We start from the raw sequence: 18,822 nt of genomic DNA, 5'->3' as shown, positions 1-18,822 counted from the left end.
AAAAGACGAAAAGGACAGACAGACAGACTGACTGTTCACTGAAATTATCACTTTCAGAGTACAGAAAAACTCTGGTAAACTGGCATCCTTGGGAATTGGGAATTTCCGGACTGAGAGATATTAGATGTTATGCCTCCTAATATCCCAAAACACTTTAACTTCACTTATTTCTTAATGCCACCCAATAGTGTAATACATTTTCCTGTGAACCCAATGAGTTTAAAAGGAACTGGAAACATATAAGCACTATGTACCCTTGCATTACCAAAGCGACACACATTGCCAACAGGTAGTGTTCCAAATGCCTACCCCGGGATCTGGCCTCACAACCAGCTGCAGTCTGGTCTTCCTGCTCTGGCTACATAATCTGCTTGCTCCTAGAATCCCTGGCTGGCGTTCCCGACTAATGAGTGAGTGAGGCATTAAACTGTCAGTATTTCCGAACAATGTGATGTCAGATTATTGGTATTTTACTACTCTAAAGTTAATGCTCAACGAACAGAAGAGGTGTGTCTGTTACAGAACTGAACTGCAGAGTGCAGGTCTTCCCTTGGTAGCCTGGGTTCCGCACAAAGTTAGAAGCTCCGAGGTGGATATAGAGTCATACAGATCTGACTATGGCATTTAATGAGCACGAGCAAGGATTTGGATGGGCACTTGAATCACCAAGGCACAGAAGGCTTTGTGGATTAAGGGCTGCAAATTGGAGTATTGTAGATGGGTACTTGATGGTCAGTGTGGTCGAAGGGCTTGTTGCTCTGCTTTATGATTCCATAACTATGATTCTATTATCGTACTTGATAAAGAGCATTCATCCCAGAGGAGCTGAAATCAAGTAAATGGGATGTATCAGTTAATGTCACTCAATGTAGGGAACCAATATTAGCCTTTCATTGTGTGAAACTGCCTCACAGCATCATAAAGTAATGAGCCTGTCCCACTCATTGTGGCGACAACCTACGTCATCCTGGCGACAGCACCTGCGTCAGGTTATGATAGTTGGCGTCAAGCCCACGGGCACTGACTGTCGCCGAAAGGTTTTGAACATTTCAAAATCCAGCGGTGACCAGAAAAAAGGTGCAACTGAGGAGAACATACAGGCGACACCCCGACGACCAAGTGGCCACAGCCTAGTCGCATGTAGTCACCTAAAAAATCGCCTAAGTGGGACAGGGGCATAAAGATTGAAATAAACCTGTGTAAGAAAACAAAAACACTCACAAAGTAACTATTGTTATAGCTGCCCCTTGCCTGGCCTGTACACTGATTCCTCAAATATTTTGCATTTCTCTTGTCCTTGGTTTGGTTGAATCTGAAAAATAAAAAGGTCAGTTTTGAATGGAGTAAACTTCAAGTCAAGTGGAGTCAAGTTTATTATCTGGATACTTTCTGCAGTACAGTACCCAATCTCTTTAAACTTCACAGCAAGTAGAGGCACAGGCACTAATATATTCAATTACATAGAGTTTTAACCAACACTTTTATTGATAACTGGTGTTTTATTTCAAATCTTAAAATAATAATTTCCTTTAATTTCTCAAAATGAAATATTTAAATAAGCCCAGAATTTCCTGCCCTAAAATGGTTTACTTCTTCACTTAGCCATCCACATAAAGATATTATTAATGAGGTTGGCGTGGTAAATAATTGGTATTGTTTACCGTTGTTATGCATTTGATGTCTCAAGAATTTTCTTGGCTCTCACTCTGCAGTTAAGGGGGACAAACTGGAAAAAGCGTGTGGAAATTTACTCTCTGTATATTTAACTAGGTTCAGTAAACATGCCTTTAAAATTATTTATCCAGGACAAAGGGCATTCTTTTATGTTGGTTTCATCAGAGATAGCAGTTATTCCTAACAGTTTGAAAGTATTAACCAAAGATAGTGAAAATACTGGTGATAGTGAAAACAACAATAACCTCTGCTATTTAATTTTCAATCTCTGACTATATTTAGATTTTATGATTACAAATCAAAACATTAAGCTAATCCAAATTTTGGAAGAATTACAGGAATCCAGTTATTCTGTTTACTTATCACATTGCTGCAGGTGGAAATTTACTATAAAAGGACAGCTGCATTTTCCAACATGACAAAAGTGGCCAGAATCACAAGGCTTCAATGGTGCTAAATGTAAACAAGTTTTTTCTGTAGATTGCTCTAATATTAGTCTAGGATTCATGATCTCGAAACTTAAGAGGAACTGTACTGCTAGAGGAAATAGTTGAGAAAATTACAATTGGGACATTTTGTGCTCGGTCTTTCTCCCAGAGTTGAGATTCAATAAAACTAGAGGGCATAGGCAAGGCGAGAGGGAGAGATTTAACAGGGACATCAGGGGCATCTTTTTTACTCAGAGCATAGTCCTTAATCAGAATGAGCTACCATAGGAAACTATAAAAGTGGATACAATTAAGACGTTTTGGACATATGGATTGGAAAGGTTTAGAGGGATATGGGCCAAATGCGGGCAAATGAAACAAGCCCAGAATTGCAACTCAGTCAGCATGGACAAGGTGGGCTGAAAGGCCTGATTCCATGATATATAGCTCCATGACTATTTGAAAGACACCAAGATAGGTACATGGATAGGATAAGTTATGAGGGACATAGCCAGGCTCAAGCAATTGGGAGTAGCTTGGTTAGGCAATTTAGTCAGCATGGACAAGTTGGGCAAAGTTTCTATGCAGTGCAGATCAATGATGTTGTTTGGAAATTTTCACCTACTTGTCTCTTGAATTATACTAGATTTAGTTTTATTTAAAAAAATGTCTCATCTATTGTCCACTTTAAGTAGTAGTTAGGCCTTTTCCATTGCACACCATGCAACTCCCCCACAGAAACAAACACACATGATTTTTCAACTGGGGCTTAACTGGGGCATACAGTTTTGCCAGTAACGACAAAAAGCCCACATTAACTACATTTCATTGTTTTTAAGAAGGAACTGCAGATGCTGGAAAATCGAAGGTACACAAAAAAGCTGGAGAAACTCAGCGGGTGCAGCAGCATCTATGGAGCGAAGGAAATATATTCAGGTCTGAAGAAGGGTTTCGGCCCGAAACGTTGCCTATTTCCTTCGCTCCATAGATGCTGCTGCACCCGCTGAGTTTCTCCAGCTTTTTTGTGTAACTACATTTCATTTGCAGCTTGTAGGTGTCAGCTAAAAATGAAGAAAATAAGAATATGATTCAGCCATTTGGCCTTCAAGCATTCCTTCACCACTCAGTATGATCTTAGATGATCACTCAAATTTGGAAGGTATACAAAAATTTGGTTTTATTTAAAATGTCAGCGGGTGAGGCAGCATCTATTGTCCAAACTTTAAGTAGTTTAGTTAGGCCTTCTTCCATTGCACACCATGGGCAACGCCCCCACAGAGAACAAACACAGAGGATTTTTCAGTACTGGGGAGAACTGGGGCATGCAGGTTTTGCCAGGAGAAAGACAAAAAGCCCACATTAAATTACATTTCAATGTTTTTAAGAAGGAACTGCAGATGCTGGAAAATCGAAGGTACACAAAAAAGCTGGAGAAACTCAGCGGGTGCAGCAGCATCTAGGAGCTCAGGAAATAGGCCAAGGAGGGTTCGGGCCGAAACGTTGCCGGGTACGGGTCTGAAGGGGGAGTTTCGTGCTGAATGTTCAGGCGATTCCTTGGTTAGATGCGAACTGTGCCGCTGAGTTTCTCCAGCGCTTTTCAAGCTTGTAACTACATTTCATTTGCAGTAGAGTAGTTGTCAGCTAAAAATGAAGAAAATGCAATAGATGATGATTCAGCCATTTGCAGGTGAAGCATTCCTTCACCTGGAAAGTATGATCTTGATGGTCCTCAAATTTGGAAGGTAGACAAAAATGTTGGAGAAACTCTGCGGTTGCAAGGGAAAGTACCAGGGGGCAGGGTCTATGGGTTGGAATGAACGAGGTGATCAGGAAGTTCAGATTGAGACCCTCTCTTCAGAAAGATGGTGGAGGAGATGGGGGGGTGGCCAGTGGTGGGATCCACGTTGGAGATGGTGAAAAGGTCGGAGGAGTAGGCTGTGTGTGTGCTGGGAAGGGGGGGGGAAGGGGGCGAAACAAGGGGGACTCTGTCTCCTGAAATTGGAGAAGTCAATGAGAGCGGAGCAACGGGATGGGGTGTAAACTCCTCTAAGTCAAAGAGGGGATCCCCGCTCCTCCAATTTGAATTAGGACTCACTTTGGCCATCCTGGTTTGGAACACCTCATCCTGGGTGCAGATGCAGAGGAATGGGAGTAGGGGAGTTGAAGTCCTTACAGGCAGCAGGGGCGATCGGTGTGGTTAATGCGAACCATGGGAGTCAGTGGGCGAAGCGATCGTCAAGCTTGCGCGTAGTCTCTACCGATGTAGAGCAGTTGTGAGGTCAAGAAACAGTAGGGATGCAATCGGAGGTTTGTCCAGGTGAATTTGTGTGCCGAATGCCTCGCGTGGAAAAATGCTTGAAGTCCTTGAGGTCTGATGGGGGGGGAGGTCAAGCACAATGCAGTCATCAATGCAGCATTTCCTGAGTTTGGGATAGGAATGGTACCAGGGAGGGGGGTGGTTTGGGTTGGAAGGGACGAATTGATCAGGAAGTTACGGAGGGAGCGGTCTCTGCGGAAAGCCAAAAGGGGAGGAGATGGGAAGTTGTTGAGGGTAAGGACCAGCTCTGCTTGGCAGAGGAGAGTATCGGTAGATGGGGATTGGTTGGTTCTGCGGTCGAGGAAGAAACAAAGGCTTTAAGACCCTCCTGGTGGGGGATGGAGGCGTAGAGTAACTGGACATCCATCCTGAAGATGAGGGGGCCTGGAAAACGGATGTCATGGAGAAGACGAAGAGCTTGTGAGGTGTCTTGGACATAGGTAAGGAGGGATTTGACCAGGGGGGATAGGATGGAGTCGAGGTATGTGGAAATAAGTTCGGTGGGATAAGAACACGCAGAAACAATGGGTCTGCTGGGACAGTCAGGTTTGTTGATTTTGGGGAGAAGGTAAAATCGGGCCGTGCGGGGCTGGGGAATGATGAGGTTGGATGCTTGGGGGGGCAGGGAGCCAGAAGTGCTCCAAATTTGGAAGCCTGTTCCAGCTTTCTCCCCCTATTCATTCATCCCTCTAATCTGAAAATAGTGTATAACTCCTTCGATATATTTGATCATTTGACTATCTGTGGTGGTGAATTTCATGGGTTTACCACTCTCTGGGGTATAAAATTATTCCTAATTTCAATCATAAAATATTTACCCATTATCCTTGGACTCTGACTCCTATTCCCAGACTCCCGCATCTTTGGGAGGAATCTTCTGTATATAATCTGTTCTGTCCTGTTAGAATCGTGTCGGTGTCTATGAGATCATCTCTCATTCTTTTACATTCTTAATACAAACTTAATTGACCTCATCTCTCTTCACACACCAATCCTGCCAAACCCGGAATTTGTATATTGTAAAGTAACCAAAGTAAAGTTTCATCATATCAAGCTTGAATATCAAAAAAAAAATCGAGTAGAACTACAGATTTGTCCAAAATTATTAATTAACTTTGATTCCTGTCATTTATTACAAAACTCATGCAACCTTGGAATCCTTGCAATGTGGATTTGTTTTGCTTGTTAAAAGCTAAACTTCAAAGCCTCTTGAATTTACTGACCAATCATTCTCTATTGGCGGGAGTTAGAATGCCATGAAAAAAGTGTCTTGATAGTGAAGAAGTTAACGCTCTTGTTTCACTGGATAAATAATCATGTTGCAGTGCCCTCCATAATGATTGGGATAAAGACCCATCATTTATTTATTTGCCTCTGTACTCCACAATTTGAGATTTGTAATAGAAAAAAATCACATATTTTTAAACATTATTAGACTAAGTGGGACCCATTGGGTCCCATGTTCATACAGGAGGGCTGGTCCCCCAACTCAATATTCCACCTCTCCGCCAATTCCAATATTGCTGGCCAGTGGGAGGGGCGGGGCTTTCTGGAGCGCTAGTATGGGTGTTGTGTGCCGAAGGGACTGGTTTCCAGAGGGCTAGTATGGACATTGTGGGCCGAATGGATTCTTGGGCTGGCAGCTCAGTCACTCAGGCCTGGTGGGCTGGCAGCCCAGTCACTTGGGCCTGGTGGGCTGGCAGCCCAGTCACTCGGGCCTGGTGGGCTGGCAGATGTCACTCAGGCCTGGTGGGCTGGCAGCTCAGAAACTGCCAGAAATGTTGCCCAAAACAGGTGAGAGACTGTGAGAGAGAAGGGGGAGAGGGTGGAGAATCAATTTTAGACATTTTTCATCTTTTTCTGTTGATCACAGCAATGAAGGAGGAAAGTCTATCCTGACCTGGATCTCACAGGGAGGAAATGAAGGGAGGGAGAAAAATACTGGGGTGAGGTTTAATATTTGCAGGGGGAATACTTACTGATGTGCCGAAGGGACTCCTGGGTTTGTACAGCCCAGGCTACTCCTGGGCTAGTACAGGCCTGATAGGCCTGATAGGCCAAAGGGGCTCTTTTAAAAAAAAGATGTGAAATCTCAGTGAAAGGTACTTTTTCTGGACTTTTCCTGGCCTGGCACAGGCCTTTTGGGCCAAAATGCTCCTCCTGGGCTAATACGGGCATTTTGGGCAAAAGGGACTGGTTTTATGGCTAATAGGGGCCATGAACCCTTTAGTGAAACCGTGAAACCTTGTTGGCCGAAATTAGTGGTTTCAGACCAAACAACTCATTTCATTTCATTTCCAATTGCATTGTAGTTTCAAGCACAGGGCAGGCCGAATAGCTCATTGCACTTTCATTTCACTTCCATTGTCATTACAGTTTCAACCTACAGGGCAGGCGAAGCCAAACAGCTAATTGCATTTTCACTTAATTTCCATTGCCATTGCACTTTCAAACACAGGGCAGGCTCTCCGTGGAGGAGGCGACCGAAAGCGGTTGCCCCCCTTACCCCCCCCCCCCCCTCACCCCCCCCCCCTCACCACCCCCCCTCACAAGACACACCAAGAGACACCAAGAGGCAAGTGATGGGTGGAATCATGTAAAGGTTGATTAGCAGATGAGTATGTGGGGGATAAAGGGGGAGCAATAGTTTAAGGATAAGCTTTTCCCACTGAGGGTAGGGAAGATTCAAACAAGAGGACATGACTTGTAAATTAAGGGACAGAAGTTTAGGGGTAACATGAGGGGGAACTTCTTTACTCAGAGAGTGGTAGCTGTGTGGAATGAGCTTCCAGTGAAGGTGGTGGAGGCAGGTTCGATTTTATCATTTAAAAATAAATTGGATAGTTATATGGATGGGAAAGGAATGGAGGGTTATGGTCTGAGTGCAGGTAGATGGGACTAGGGGAGAATAAGTGTTCGGCACGGACTAGAAGGGCCGAGATGGCCTGTTTCCGTGCTGTAATTGTTATATGGTTATATGAAGCAGAGGGAGGAACATTGGAGAGCTGGGAATCGAGGGGAGAAGAAAAATTGGGTACCTGGAGACGGGAGGGGTAGGGAATGAACAGATGAAGGAGATATAAGAGGGGGAAAGAAACTAGGTGATGGGGTCGGGGGAAGTGGAAAGGAAGGGGTGTATGCAGCAGGGGAGCTGAGTCATTAGAATAACTGGGTGAGAATAAGATGTGTCTAGAGATACAACAATGACATCCAGCTTTGGCTACCACATTTCTTATGGTGCAGTAATAACTATATTTCAAAAATGTTTTACTCATTATAACACACATAAGAAGATTGGCCACCCTCTATGGTGTAAATACTGTAAGTATGAAATATGAAATAAACATCCTTCTAGTATAGGTGGAAAATGGTATGAAGATATTTTGAAATTACATCAAATGAATGCAGCATGGAATCCAATTCAGAATTATAATACTGTAGTCACCTATGTACAATAAACTCAGATAAAAACTATGGTAATGCATTTCACCCGAAAAAAACCCAGCAAAATAAACTTGACCTTGCACAAAATTGGGCTGACTGAGTTAAAATTCAACTACAGAGAAAAGTGATATCTGACAAAAGTACAATGAGCAGTCATTCTACATTAACATTTTCCAAATGACCTAATATTCATATCTTACCTTATTTCCTTACTGCTGGGGCAAAAGTAATGTTGGAACATCCTGGAGTGATACAGTGTACTAGCTGGTAGAATTTCCACAGCTCACTGGAACTGTCTGATAATATGTTTCAAACTTCAAATGACAAACTCCTTCATCTTAATTACATATTAACAAAAAAAAAGCACCAAAAAAAAGGCATAGAAGCACTTTAAAAAAAATCCCATTTTATGGAACCACACCAGTCAGATTCCTTGGTTAATAACTGACAGAACATGCAAGGTGATGAAGCAGCTTGCTGTTTAAAGATTGGCTGCGGCATTGAAATAGGTGTCAATCTATTTTGGTTATCTATGTTTTGGCTATTAAACTTTGAGTTAATTACAGACTAGACAATGGCAACATTTTTTAAAAGACACAAAGTCAGCGGATCGGGTAGCATCTCTGGCAAACATGGATAGATGATGTTTAGGGTCGGCACTCTTCTCCAGACCGATTGGTGGGGGGTAGGGGGGGAGGGAGCTGGAAGGGAGGAGCAGGACAATGGGAGAGAGTAGGGGGGGGGGGGGGGGGGGGGGGGGGGGGTTAAAAGGCAGATGGTGGGACAAAGGCCAGAGATGAAAAGACATAAGATTTGATATAAAAGGATTGAAGTGTTGCAAGTTATGAAACTAGAGAAAGGCATATAAGTCGAAAGAGAGGGGGGAGGAGAAAAATATATGCATTCAAGTGGGGCACGGGGTATAAGGGGTGGGTGGATAAAAGGGGGTGGGGGAAGAAAGGGGATGGGAGGATTGTGTAGTTATCTAAATTGGAGAATTCAGTGCTCATACCGTTGGGTTGCAAGCTATCAGTGCAGAATATGTGATGTTCTTCCAGTTTGCAAGTGGCCTCACTCTGACAATGGAGGAGGCCCAGGACTGAAAGATCAGTATTGGAATGGAAAGAGGAATTAAATAGTTAGCATCTGGGAGATCCAGCAGGCCTTGGTGGACAGAGCCCAAATGTTCATCAAAACGGTCGCCTAATCTATACTTGATCACTCCTATGTACAGGAGGCCACATCGGGTACACTGGATGGAGTAAATTAGGTTAGATGAGGTGCATGTGAACCTCTCTCTCACCTGTAAGGACTGCTAGGGTCCTTGGATGGAGGAGAGGGAGGTATAAGGTTAGCACAGGAAAGTACTTGAGATGGGGATGGTTTGCATGGGAAGAGATGAGTGAATCAATTGCATCGGGAGCAGTCTTGGGAATATGGAAAGGGGCGAGGTGGGAAGATGTGACTGACGGGTGGTGGGATCACATTGGAGCTGACAGAAATGTCAGAGGATGATGTATTGGATGAGGTGATTGCTGGGGTGAATGATGAGGACTGGGGGATTTCTACCCTTGTTCCATCTGGGGGGAGGGGGTTCTACAGGACACAGAGGAGTTGCAGGTGAGGGATTCATTCATGACAGCAGGCGGGAAAACACTTTTACGAAAAGTAGAGGACATCACCAATGTCCTAGAATGGAAAGCTTCGCCTTGGGAGCAAATGCGGCAGAGATGAAGAAATGAAGGTAGGGAATAGCGTTTTTGCAAGAGGCAGGAAGGGGGGGGGGGGGGGAGTCGAGATAAATGTGGGAGTTTGTAGATTTATATAAATGGGGGTACTCACGACTTTACAAGCCAAAAATGTAGTCATGGGCACTTTCATGGGGCACAGCCATGGTTCTTCCTCCAACCTCATCTACTGCATCCAGTGTCCCCGATGTGGCCTCCCCTACATCGGCAAGACCAAGCATAGACTAGATGACTATTTTGCCGGACATTTGGACTCGGCCCGCCAAGGTCTACTGATCTCCTGGTTGCTACTATTTTAATTCCTTTTCCCATTCCCATACCGACCTTTTCGATCCTGGGCCTCCTCCGTTGCCAAAGTGAGGCTACACGCAAACGGGAGGACCAGCACCTCATATGGGCAACTTACAACCCATTTTGTCTCTTTTTCCTTTCTATCTTGATCCCATTTTACTTTTTTTAATTCAAACATTTATCAAATTTCACGTGGGCTCTTCCTTCCCCTCTGATCTCACTTTGATCGTAAACTTTGAATACCATTGTTTAAGGGGATTCAGTGATTTTACACCACCATTTCATTTTTAATTGACCTGGTAAATGTAAACAATTGTCCCTATTGGGCATTGGATAGTGTTAATGTGCGGGGATCGCTGGTTGGCACGGACCCAGTGGACTGGAAGGGCCTGTTTCCACGCTGTATCTCTAAACTAAACCAAATGCCTCGATGTCCTTCCTGTAACCTGCATTTCCAACAACTTTATGGGAAAAACATTAATCGGCTGATAACATGTTTAACTATCACTGTGCCCCATGTGGTACTCCAACAACTGTGCGTAATTTACTATTGCAATTAGAAATACTACTATAACAATTATATTCACAAAGTGAATATGCAAGTTGTTTAAACAAATTGACAAGAAGCCATTAACAAATAGTTCCATGGAATTACTTTATTAAAACCCAAAAGCATTATGTTCTTTTTCTTTTTAGAGATGAAGTTTCTTAGGGAGAGACAGTACATAAACTCTTTCAAAATACTGCTTGACAATACACATTAGGATTCAACGGTAAGCCAATGCTAAGCATTTGCATTTATATTAGATAAAAGGTAATATTTTCAGAATAACATAATACTTCCTGCTCTGGGGTTTCCTCTGGTACAGTGCAAAGACGATATGATGCAAACCCTTTTATTGAAGGTTACTGAGGTTTATAAAGGCTGTTTAAACAAAAATAATAGGTTAGTGACCTACAAGCAGTTATGAAAGTGGCTGTTCTGTACAAAAGCACCTGGCATATGATTGCTTCATTTGCTGGTCAGTGGGAAAATGAGGTCATTTCTGTTGCTTTCTTTTTTTAAAGATCAACAGAAGATGTTTCATAAGAAGCCTTTTGGAAAATGTAACTTCTCAACTGACAAATAAATAACTAATCATGAAGATAACGGTCAAGGGATCAAATCAAAATGAGCTCCATTCTTCAAGCTTTGTTACAAAAATCCACTTTAGGAATTTTTGAAAATTTATATTGCAAAATGTTGGGAGCATCTGTCCACTTGCAATACTCAAAATTGTAATCAAACAGATCAGGGCAGGAGAATGAAAAGATGGCCCTTAATTTCAGCCTTAACTTAATTACATACCATAAATCTGAAGTTTATGCTTCAGGCTCAAATTTATGTGGAGTAAATTAAAGAAGTGAAGGCCCCCAGAAACAATCGCCGACTTGGTACAGGATCCGCACAATAGTTGTGTTTCAGATTCATTATTATGCTAAAGCTGTATGTGCAATTTTTCCTGCAGCCAGGGCTGTAAGTTATTCTACAGGTTTGGAAAATTAGTAAGAAACAATAGGAAAGCAATAATGATAAAAAGAAGGTTACACAAAAAAGCTGGAGAAACTCAGCGGGTGCAGCAGCATCTATGGAGCGAAGGAAATAGGCAACGTTTCGGGCCGAAACCCTTCTTCAGACTGATCGGGGGCGGGGGTGGGTGGGGACAAGAAAGGGAAAAGGAGGAGTAGCCAGAAGGCTGGGGGGTGGGAGGAGACAGCAGGGGGGCTGAGGAAGGGGAGGAGACAGCAAGGACTAACAAAATTGGGAGAATTCGATGTTCATGCCCCCGGGGTGCAGACTCCCCAAACGGAATATGAGGCAAGATATGCCCACCTTGAAGAAGTTCTCTTCAAGATAAACAATGATAAAAAGAATCCTTGCTTTCAGATATGGTTGAGAAAGCTGACGGAAGAAGGGTCTTAGCCCGAAACGTCACCCATTCCTTCTCTCCAGAGATGCTGCCTGGCCTTACTCCAGCATTTTGGCTCTATCTCTGAGAAAGCCTTGGTTGATTAGAAGAATTTAAGAAGAGAGATTCTTCAGCCACAAATACCTGGTAAGGGCCAGACAAATAGACAATAAGAGAGAGATATAAGAGATTGCAGGTGCTGGAATATAAACAGAAGTCATTTTTGAGTGAAAAACAGACAACAGTTCAGGATTCTTTTTCAGGCTGAAGCTCTTGACCAGAAATAATGTCTGAACATTTCTCTCAACAGATGCTGCTGGCCCGCTGAATTCCTCCAGTACTTTATTGACGATGAGAAGGTACTGCTTATGAGCTTTATTACATGAAATAAGCCCCTAAATGTCAACAGATTGCCACAAGAAATTTAATTATTAATATTCTGTAAAGGTCCATCATCATTTTCTTCCTCGGGTATTCTGTGGTTTTATTCATGATGCCAGGAACATCTATAAATTTTTAACCACATTCTTAACCCTGCCACATCCACCAAACACAAATTCTCTACTCCTACAAAAATGTAGCACTACCCACTTGCAAAAAAATAATATGTCACCTCTCTGGCCAATTAGAAATTGTGCCCTTCTTGATTAGTACAGGTGTCAGAGATTATAGAGAGAAGGCAGGAGAATGGAGTTAGGAGGGAGATAGATGAGCCATCATTGAATGGCGGAGTAGACTTGATGGGCCAAACAGGCCTAATTCTACTCCTATTTCTTATGACATGACCTGTACATGCATATCCAGAATATATATTTTGAACAGGATATCAACATGGGAACTTCACAGTACAATTACTTCCAGTTAGAAAATTACTCTTGCTCTATTATTTTCAATTTCCTGTTACCTATTTTGCTGGAGTTATCCTTAGATTTTTTTTCCATTAGAGGAAACTTGCAATTTTCCAATCAACGCACACCACCCTTCTATCCTCAGATGTTTGGAGGCTTATGACCAAATTCCCTGCATTTCCTTCCATACTTTCCTCAGTCAGTAATATAGGATGCAAAGCATCAAACCTAGGTGATTTATCCATTTTAAATGTATCTACTATTTATTGATCATTAGTACATTCAGAATTTTAACTTCACTGTCCTTTTCTGATGTTCCAACATAGATTCTTCCATGTTAAAGATTTTGTACGCAAGGCAATCTTTCTCCAAAAGCTGGAATCAAATCTGGGCAGCCAAATAATGTAACTGGACAATGGATCTTAGAAGGACGAGGGAGAATCTCATTGAAACTTACTGAATAATGAAAGGCCGAGATAACGTTGATGTAGAGTGGACGTTTCCACTAGTAGAAGGATGTGGAGGTCAAGTCTTTGGATTAAAAAAAATCGAGATTGATAGGTTCTAGATTAATAAGGGTATCAAAGATTATGGGGTGACCATTCCCCACTGCACATAAATGGAGAAAGAGTGGATAGAGTCTCCAGTTTCAGGTTTCTGGGCACCCACATCACACGTGGTCAACCAACATAAACTCTCTGGTTAAGAAGGCACAACAACAGCTTCACTTCCTAAGAACACTCAGGAAAGTAAACTTGCCGCAACAGCCGCTAGTCTTCTTCTACCGCTGCTCCATTGAGAATGTCCTGACACATGGTATCCTGGTACGGTATGCCAACAGTTCTGCGGCTGTCAAGTGGGGCTCTGCAGATATTCATCAACACAGCCCAGAAGATCACCCGCCTGCCTGCCCTGGAAGGCATCTATATCTCCCGTTGCCTGCGGAAGGCATCCTGTATCCTGCATTTCACCCGGCCCATCCCTTGTTTGCCTTTCTGCCCTCAGGAAAATGCTACAAGTTCATCAAAGCGCACACCACAAGACTAATAAATAGTTTCTACCCTAAGGCCATCACCACACTGAACTCTGCACTGAAAGCACATCCCTCATAGTCAATATTTATATGTACAATATACCTTTGTGCAATACTGATATATTAATTTATTTCTTTTTATAATACTATACTGTGCTGTTAGTTTATTGTTTTTTTAATCTTATACATTTGAGCTCCGCTCAGGCAGTGCGCCTGAATTTTGTTGTATGCACCACCACAATGACAATAAAGTAATAAAGTCAAGTATAAATTCGTCTTTGTACATTTCTCGGTAGGAAAGTGGGATAACTGAGCTAGTGTGTGCCAGAGTGGTATTCATTGGACTTGATGGGCCATAGGGACTGTTTCCAAGCAGTATCTTTCAATCAATCTTGCACTGACAGGCTTCACTTTGAGGAGTAACAACTACTCTTTAAGATTTTTGCATTCTCTAATTTGGTGAAATAGTGTTAAGATTTATCTGTTGGTCATTTCTGCTTCCTTGTCCATTTAATATAATGCATTGGATTTCCCATGGTAGATGATGAATAACAAACAAGTGTAGGAAGGAAATGTAGATGCTGGTTTAAATTGAAGATATTTGAGTTAACACAAAAAGTGTTTTGAGTGTCATTGGTGTACATTCAGTTGGTTATATTTTGACTGCCGTTTTACTGATTTTTCAAAAAAATATGAAATTTGTCTTTATTTGGAGCTGTACTTTTGTATTTGTTATTTTCATTAAATATGGGCTAAATTACTTTTGGTTAGAACTTTAAAACAATAATATTTTCTTATAAATTCTGCTTCCAGAAATAGTATTTATATTGCAATTTTGTCTATGGATGTATGTAAAAAGGGATGATAAAAATAAATTGGTAAAGCTTACTTGCAAGTTTACTAATTTTAAATTTTCTTCAGAAGGGTAATTGAAGATCTTGACTAAATCGTGGACAATTATACGTGGCAGGAACATCCATACAATTTAATCACACATGGATTTGGTCCTCAGAACATCAAGGTGGTTTTGAACTTGATAAAGGTACTTTACAAGAATCACATCGAAAATCTGCATCCTGAAACAGGCAGACTGGACTATTGGAATTTGTATATTTTTAAATCAAAGTAGTGGAAATCACTTTTGTTTTCAGCCTGTTTATCCTATTAAATTCACATGTAACTAGCTTTGTCATGCATATTTGCAGAAATCCTCTTTTATAAGTAATTTATACAGAAGCCTCTCTCTATAATGTTAATGTGACATCTGTGGAATGCTATTGGAATGCTATGTGAGAAACATTGGAATGCTATGTGAGAAATTGGGGTGAGTTTTGTTAGACAAATAGAAAATATTGTGTATACTTGTAGTGAGTGGCTACTGTACTTCAAAATAAAATGTATACCAAGAAAATAGTGTAAAAGACGAATTGGTTACTTGAATCAAATGAAGTATTTGCTGTTAAATTGTTAACACAAGTTTAAAAAAGCTTAGTTCAGCAATTTTTAAAACTGATTTATATTAAGTGTTTACACAAGGCTAACTGAAGCTCTTCTGCCAATAGTAAATTCTATTTGAGATTGCAAAATTAATTTATAGTCACAGAAGTGCAAATTAATGGAAAAAAATTGAAACTCATTTGAAAGAAAACAATTAAAAATCTCTATTATATGGCCATTCAGGTTTGCTATTGTTAATTGGTAATCAAATTAATAGAGAATTCCTGAAAAGGATCAAGTTTTGATATTATTGTTCAGTTGCAATTAATATTTTTGTGAATCTATACAATGAAAAATGTAATGTAGTAAATAGTGTAATGTAGAGTAAAGGCAGATTATAATTATTCATTTTCCATCTGTGCGTTATAATTCAAAAATGTGATAGAGTCCATGACGTGAGAGTAAATTTTAAGTTGATAATTTTAATGAATGACCAATGGAAAGTGTGGCGTCAAGGATGACATTGTGTTGACAATGATTACACTGATCCTCGGAGTACGGTGAACTCACATAATATGGTTTGGTTCAATTGACGGGCAACAGTAACGTGAAGGTGTAGGTAGGTCTGCGTGGGGGCACAGTCCCTCGTCATCAGTGAGGAGGCACAGTCCATCTTGGATTTGTCCCAGCAGCTCACTCTGGCCTCAAAAGGTGGTGCTGTTAGTCTCAGGCTTCTTGCAAGCTTGTGAAAAGATGTAAAATTAATAGGGGGTCTTCCACTTTCTCACCCTTTCTCCCTGTCCCGTTTTCTCTCTTCCCCTGTCTAGAACTCCCAAGGATTTATAAGTAGTAGGTCTGACGAGCTGCAGTTCAGTTGACCCGATTCCAGCTAAATTGACACGGCTGTTACTTTCCCTGCGGCCTCAGTCCAGAGTGGTGATCCTTGGCTTCTTCTGGCTTGTCTGCCAGTGGTGGGGATCGGAGCAGTCCTTAGGGAAGACATGTCGCCACAAAAGGTTAATTATACAGGTCAACCACCAATTTTCCAACAACTTGTGGTTCAGCGCCTCCTTTAATCCGGACAAAATTGCGCAAGCACACTTGAAATCTCCCCCAGGAAGTCTCCCCAAAAATGTGGCATCTAGACCGGGTGAGGCAGTCCACAATGGGACTTCCGCAGCCGATTTTATCCCCTAGGTTGTGGGTCTGGAACTGCAGCCCTGGTTGGAGCCAGCGGATTTGTTCCCATAGCTAACATCTGCAGCCGATTTTGCCGACCGGTATCTTGGCCCCCCCCCCAGCGGCCTAGGCAGAATTGGACTCTCAGAAGACTGCATTGAGTGGTGGGCACACTCGCCCTACCACATTTTCAGCAGATTCAACAGATCTCGGGTCATCAGTGTCGTCCCGGTAGTCCTGCTGAAAAAGCGGCATCGCGGCCCCGTGATCGGCCGCTGACCCGGCCTTCATCGAGACTTCCAAGGGCAACTCGTCAACTGGCACCCGGGCAAGAAATGCAGGTTTTGCTTTAAAATGAATTTACATTTAAAATTTGTGTTATTTGTTTCTAGCAATCCATGGTACTTTTGAGACACGGGAGGGGTAAAAATGGTGGGTCAAAGGTGTATTGTATCATTATTACGTGACCTCTGTTGGACCGGCAAAACGGATAATATGGCAAGGCTCTGGAACCAATGGTGTTGGACCATCAATGGTGGTTCTGTATTACAGGGGTTCAGCTGCAAAGTATCTTGTTCTGTGGATGTAACTTTTTATTCCAAAGTAGGTACATCTGATGTCCTAATTATGTTAAAATCTAGTGAGGCACATTGCCACCACCTGAATCTGGCAGTGTGGGACTTCAGTGCCATCTTCTCACTGCTACCATTGGATCAGAGATTTAGACGTCTGAAGTCCCACACCGCCAGATTCAGGAACAGCGGCTTTCCTACAACGATCTGATTCTTGAACCGACCTGCATAATCTCAGCAGTGGAACACTGCTGCCCACGTCTTGCATTGCCATGGACTTGTTTTTGAATTGTGTTTGTACTAATGTCTTATTCGTGTTTTTGCATTTTTTTCATTTTCCCTGTCTTGTATAAATTATGTTTTGTTTTCATGGTATCAGTACCTCACTATACACGTGTATATGATGAACTTGGCTAAATTGCTTGGCTCCAGAATTTCCTTTGCAGGTTGGTGACATCTAGTGGTATAAAAAGATTATACACCACTTCCTATACCAAAATGAACACTGAGACCTCTAGTGTTAAGTCATAGTCAACACCAACATAGTCAAAATGGACCTAGATGCAGTGGAGAAAGTGAAAGAAATGACAGTGGGCAAGAATTGGAATTATTCTTATTGATGTTTTTCTATCTCTCTGCTGGTAAGTAAAAGTTTAAGAAAACACAATATATTATACTATAATACCATAGCTTGTTATTTGAAATTGCTGCACATATATATCCTATGTATTACAACAAATATATTTTTGTTCTGTGAGAGGTAGTCATTTTAGCCATGTATAAAGTATGAGCGACAATATTCAATAACACATTTCTCTCTCTATAGCAGGAGACGCATGATTCTTTGGGAATTGAGGTCAAACCAGATGATTAATTAAAGCAATCAGGATAATCAACATAATATAAAAGTAGTCCAGATATTGTGATAATATAGTCAACCAGTAGATTTCTCATTACTAATTAAGGTATATACTGTGTAGAATTATAATTTGTTTTTGTATTATGGAAAGTGAAGATATTGGCCTTGAAAAGAGTTAAAAGCAGATAAGTTTAGATCAATGGTAAATTGCTATTACCTGCTTTGTTTAAAACCAAATCAAATGAAAATTCTGAAAACGTTATCATGCTGCCTTTTTGCCATTCCTTATTATAGGGGGGTTTCATGTAAGGTCACTGGGTCATGGGGCTTGACGCACGAAACCGCTCAATCCATCTGGAGGACATCCGTAACTTCCGGTATATGTTATTAATGCAAGAAACGCGTACTTTCCTACCTGTTAAAAACCGCCAAAATGTTGAATTTCTGCGCTGAAAGAAATTGTGGAAGTCGGGGTAAGTGTGAGAGACATGTACCCAACTTCAGAATTCCAAAAGTGAAGCGAAATGTAGGTAAAGAGAAGCGAGAGCTAAAGGGACAACAACAGTTAAAGTGCTTGGTAAACATCGGCTGGGCAGATATCGGAATTGAAAATATTGGGGATTATCGTGTTTGCTCACTGCATTTCATCAACAGTAAGGCATTATTTGTGTTTTTTCTTGATTCCTTTGGTATCTAAAAAGTCTCAGAAGTGATAAATCTGGCTGTAAATTTTTCTTCAGATGCGTTTTCATTTTGTATGTAAAAACCCACTTGAGAACCATGGGCGATTTAAAAAATTTACAGCCAGATTTATCACTTCTGAAACTTTTTAGATGCCAAAGGAATCAAGAAAAAACACAAATAATGCCTTAGTTGATGAAATGCAGTGAGCAAACGGCCAATGTTCGCTAAGCACTCTGGCTGTTGTTGTCCCTTCAGCTCTCACTTCTATCTACCGTCATTTCTCCTCGCTTTTGGAAATCTGAGGTATGCTAAATGTCTCACACACTTATCCCGATTTCTTTTTTTTTTTAAATATTTTA

This window comes from Leucoraja erinacea, chromosome 10, assembly GCF_028641065.1.
Source record: "Leucoraja erinacea ecotype New England chromosome 10, Leri_hhj_1, whole genome shotgun sequence".
NCBI lineage: Eukaryota > Metazoa > Chordata > Chondrichthyes > Rajiformes > Rajidae > Leucoraja > Leucoraja erinaceus.
Note: the sequence above shows the minus strand (reverse complement) of the source record.